The sequence below is a fragment of the Poecilia reticulata genome, linkage group LG10 (genome assembly GCF_000633615.1).
Source record: "Poecilia reticulata strain Guanapo linkage group LG10, Guppy_female_1.0+MT, whole genome shotgun sequence".
NCBI classification, from domain to species: Eukaryota; Metazoa; Chordata; class Actinopteri; order Cyprinodontiformes; family Poeciliidae; genus Poecilia; species Poecilia reticulata.
The window spans coordinates 10,117,271-10,122,718 of NC_024340.1; the positions used below are offsets into that span (position 1 = coordinate 10,117,271).

The following is a 5,448-nucleotide window of genomic DNA, read 5'->3' on the forward strand; positions in this document are numbered from 1 at the left end:
GTATTGTGAGATTATTGTATCACTACAGCCCTACCAAAATCCTAACAAACTTGAAAAATACTTATTTAATCAATGTACAAGTAAAAAAAAAATGTGTTGGCCAAAATTTTTGCTGTTCTAGAAAACCAAAGTGAGGTTAGACATGTTAAAGCCTGAACACATGGACAGTGATTAAATGGTCTAAGTTCAGACGGCTTCTCCGTCTCTGTCTTCCTTGCCTTGAGTCAGCTCAACTCTTTTAATTACCAATGAATAAWATATGAAGTTGAAAGGTTTTAGAGATCAGCTTTGTTAGTTGCTTTTTTCCCCTCTTTGCTTCTCTGTCTCTTTCATTGCCTTCCAAAGCTTTCTCTCCAAATGATTTTTTTGTTTTGCTGTGTTAGACAAATTTTCATGAAGACAATCTTGTTATTTTCAATTGGAAAGATACTACCGAAGCATAAAACAGATTAGTTTACAAAGTTTTCCTTCACTAAATATACTGGAAACTATTGAACTTTAATACTTAAATCACTGCCTGTTGCTTAGCTAGAGCTTTTCTCTTTTACTGTCACTTCAAGAGATCAGTATGGAAGTACTTGCAATGTTGAACATTTTAAGTGGAATGGATGCTTCTGTGTCATGTTAAAACCAAAAACCTTCATAAATTTTATTGGGATATTTTGTAACAGTTCAAAATTGTACACAGAAGTATGTATCCTACACCGGTCCTTCCCCTAACAATCTCTAACTGATGCTTTGTTGAAGCAACYTTCAGCTGAAGTTACAGCTGAAAGTMTGGTTGGGTACATTCGTACTTTCTTTGTACATCTGCGCAAAACAGCTCAAGCACAAATCATTTAGAAGAGCGTATAGGTAAATTTGATTTTGATTATATTTCGTAGCAGCTCTGGCTGAATGTTAAGTTTTTCTACTGGAAGGAGAACCTCTGGCCCAGTCGTAAGGCTTTCGGATGTCGACCAGGTTTTCTTCCCGTCTCAAGCTCCATCCGTATTTTCCATCAAATCCAACCACCATCACAGTTTCTGCTGAAGAAAGAGTCCCTACAGCATCATAGGCCTTGTGCTACCACCATCTTTAAAGGCTGCCACATACTACAGACTTCATCCTCAATGCATACTCMAAACGGACGTCCACCAGACACATCCGCACAAAAGTCTGTTTTTATGACCGCATAATCTGTGTCACACAGTAAACAGATTGGTGGCACATTGAACTGTTTTGTATGCATTAGCCGAGTTGATAAGGTTGAGAACCGGCTCAACCAGTCGCATGGACATGCAATGTGACTGCCACATACTCTGCACTGTGCTGACAGGTGTGCAGAGGCCAATCAGACCAGGCGCCCAACCAGCTCATCAAACCTGCTAGTATCTATCTGAATTGTGAGACATGAAGGAATTTGCAACAACAAATGAGGGTAAATYAGGGGTGCTGTGGTAGCGCAGGGGTAAAGCACAATCCGCRTAATGAATCTTTAATCCTTGATGCATTGGTCACAGGTTCAAATCCSAACCTGATGATCTTTGCTGCATGTCTTCCCCCACTTTCCTGTCTGATCACTCTGAACTGAAGGCCACTAGWGAAAACAGAACCTTAAAAAAAGAGGGCAATCAGTACATTGACAATGAAATATCACCCATCATGTGGCTCACTATACCAAAGTATGTGGCAGCCTTAACTGTAGGGATTGTGTGCTCAGCTTTAGTTTCTGCTACACAAAGCCTTTTGTATACATGCAAAATGCTTTGTGATTATTTGTCTTTATTTTGGTCTACATKWAGGCCAAAATAGAAATCAGTTTGATTTAATCTTGTTTCCCATATCTCCTATATAACATCTTTAAGCAAYGGCTTTCTTTAAGCCACTGTTCCTTAAAGGCCAGATCTGAGCCACGGATTTGTGTTGATCCAACAAATGATTGCTCTCCTTGCCCAGCCTGTCAGCACAAGTGGGCAGGAATGTCTCCTTTATGACAACTTTATGACAAGTWATAAAGTTCAACAGTAGTGAATACCTTTCCAAACTACTGGAAAGTTTCCACATTTTTACTATGTTTTAAAAGKTTTTTTCCCCTCATAAGCAATACACAAAAGACCATGTATTTTAAAATCATGACAAAAAAAACATATCAATGTCTTGAAAACTTATCTGAACATATGTTATTTCTCAAAGAAGGCAGAGTCCAATTTTGTCACATTTTCCAGACCAGGAATCAAACTAGACCATAATTTCCGGTCAGGGAAAGGTATTTTCAATTGCATCGTTGTTTTCATCAGGTCTCACAGGACAAAAAATGGGATTTTCGTCAACTATTGACACCTTGTTCTGCCGTGCGCATGGAGATTGAGGGCTTTCGGCAAGAGCTTTTTGTCAGAGTCAAACACTGCCAAAAATGATCAAAAACGCTGTGTGTCCGTGTTCCCCTATCACCCCCCTCCCCTTGTGCCTAGTAGAGGTTTTTGTATTTAAATGAAGTTGCTGAGTACCATGCAAATGCAAATCAACTGTTGAGCACTGGCCTTTTGACTCTTATTCATTTTGTAGCTAATCCTTTTTAATTTCTGTTCACCATAAAGAAGTATGTTTGGAGAAAACAATCTATCTTATCCATTAAAATATATATTACATGTGTGTTAGGAGCACTGAAAAACTTAGTTTTGGTTGAATTGATGATATAAAAGAAGAATATGCATGATTACATACAATAGACTTGTGAAACGTGATCTTACTTTTGACATTCCTCCTATCTGAAGATTTATCTTGTGATGGGAGGAATTGCACAACTTAATCAAWAATAATAATAAAAACCATGTTCCAGAGTGGTAGATTGTACATAAAGTATTTTTGTGAATACTATTCAAACTAATGTTAATGTTCATTGATTGCTTTAAAGACTCAGAGTCATGCTATATTGAAGTGGTAGTGGTCATTCCACAACACAATACAGAGCTTAAGAAATTCACGGAATTTTTGATATTAAGCAATGTTCCGGCGGAAGACAACCGATGACACCGCAGCGGTCCAACAAGACCGAACTCACGGTAAGAAAGCTTTTATGAGTAGCGAGCACGTGTGAGGCGAGTTGCTTTGTTTGTTTCTTACAGAAAGCGGTCTGTCGTTTTCTTAATTCCGAAACAAGTGTAGGGTGAGATTTTGTATTGCGATCTCTATTACATGTAATGTTCTGAACTCTTAAAAATACTCGCATCTTCTTTGATTTTTTTCAGACCTGAAAAATGGCCAAGCCTTACCAGCCAGACCTCAGACCACGGTGCCGAGGTGCTCTTACGGTGTCCACCAGGAAGAAGAGAAATTCAGTAAGTTATGATTTCACATTTAGTGAATAGTGAAAACTCGCATATTTGTAAGGAAAACTGATCTTCCGGTCATTTTATTTATTTTGTTGTAACGCAGTACAGCAAGGCAGAGTGTGGAACGCAGTAAATATCTACAAAATGGCGGACGGAGGACGGATCTGAGGATGAAGTCATGAAGCCGGTATGTATAATCACTGCGTTGATTCCCGATTGTGCAATGGCTGGTTGAGAATAATTTTAACTTATTTACTTACGTATTTTTGAGAAAGCAATATATTTGCTACTAATTTTTTTACATTTATTTCCACAGACTCCACAGAATGGGAGTCACATTTGTGTCAATCAGACTCTTCTGGAACATTCTGATGTCCATGATGAGGACAGAGATGCAACCGTGTGTGAGTATCTACTATTTTAGAATGTTTATGTACATAATGTAATTATACTATGTATTGACAATGCACAACATTTTTTTCCAGCTGCATCCAGGACCTACTGCCAGTCATCCAGTTGTAGCTAAAGAAAGAAGCAGGTAAGATTTATTACTAGAGATGTCACAATTGCATCAAATGCATCAGTTTTGTATGCATGTTTGTATATATGTGTGTATGAATGCAATCAGCAGTGAAAAGAAAAATAACATAAAATTTTTTTAAGAAGCTGCAACATTTTGGGACAAGATTGTGTGCAATAATTTTAATGTAGCCTCAATGGTTAATGACAAATCACTTAAGTAGTTTTATCAATGTTTTGTTAAATATCATGTTCATTCACATGATATTCAGGAGTTGATACTTTACCACATAGCCGTAGTTTTCAATGACAAATGGATTACACCTCCCCATATTTGGTGTTTCTAAACCAAGACACTTAAAATGTCAGTATAGTTTCAACAATATGTTTTCATAAAGATTCTTTATGACTTAATGTCTGTTCTGTGTCAACAGCTGCTGGAGGCGAGGGAGAGCGTCCTGGCAGCAGAGGAGATTTCCTTTTGGGAAGGTGTCACCATTGRCCTCATGTCTGATGAAGAGGATGGCGTCTTCGAGGGTGTATCGGGCTGGATTGTGAGACCACCAAGTTTCTGCAGCTAGGAGCTCAGCAACCTCTGCTCCAAACTACAAGAGAGACTTGAACGTAACCCTAAATACAGCATGTTGCGTCATAAGCGTTGGTATGTTGGATCATGCTCAGAAAGAAAGCCACCACCACACGGCCAAGAAGTAGACAAGCATTTTGTGCTGTAATCTTTTTTTTTTTTAACTGAAGTTTTTTATTTATTTATAGATGTGTTATTTTATGTGTGGTTTCTTTATTTGTAGATGTGTTTTTTATATATATGTGTGGTTTCTTGTAGTTGTCTTTTATTTTATGTATGTGTGGTTTCTTTATTTGTAGATGTGTTATATATGTACATATTTCTTTTTCAACAAAAATTAAAAAATATAAATTTATGCTTTGTGCTTGGTGTATTTTTATTTCTGGGTTATTGTTTATTATTTATTAGGGAGGGGCTTAACCAGGCCTGTAATTATAAAGGTCTAGTGTGTCCAATGGGGAGATATCTACCAACCAATCACATATAAGTAACGAATTGTGATGTCATTGTTTTTTCATCCAATTTGAAAAATTGGGTCTCCTGTTGCTATTCACATGTTAAGTAGAGTTGTTAAGCTGTTAACACTCCCCCCTGCACTCCCCCCCTCAACTCCTCCCCCTTTGTAGGATTCCGCATGTTTCTTTTCACCAGCCTCATTGTTTTCATGATTTCTTCAAAGCACTTTTGATATTGAACTTCAACGACTTCTTGCTAGATTCTCCACGACAAGATGGTCCCTGAAGGTCTAGTGATCAGGCTTCGGCGCTCTAACTGCCGCAGCCTGGGTTCTATTCCCGGTCAGGGAAAGGCATGTCCTCTGTCAATTGCATTGTTGTCATCATCAAATCTCTTGGTATTTATCCGCAAAGATATCTTGATAGCTTCTATTACAAACAATGGTACCTGATGGTCTAGTGGTAAGGATTCAGCACTCTTACCGCTGCGGCCCGGGTTCGATTCCCGGTCATGGAAATTCATTTTCAATTGCACTGTTGTTTTCTTTACGTATATAAAGCACTCTTGGTATTG

The 5,448-nt window shown here is 38.2% G+C and overlaps 1 non-coding gene across 1 annotated transcript; it reads left to right on the forward strand.

Moving 5' to 3' along the window:
• Positions 1 to 5,319: 5,319 nt before the first annotated feature.
• trnak-cuu (transfer RNA lysine (anticodon CUU)) lies at positions 5,320 to 5,391 on the forward strand. Its single transcript has one exon. It is a non-coding gene; the product is annotated as a tRNA-Lys (tRNA).
• The last annotated feature ends 57 nt before the right edge of the window (positions 5,392 to 5,448 follow it).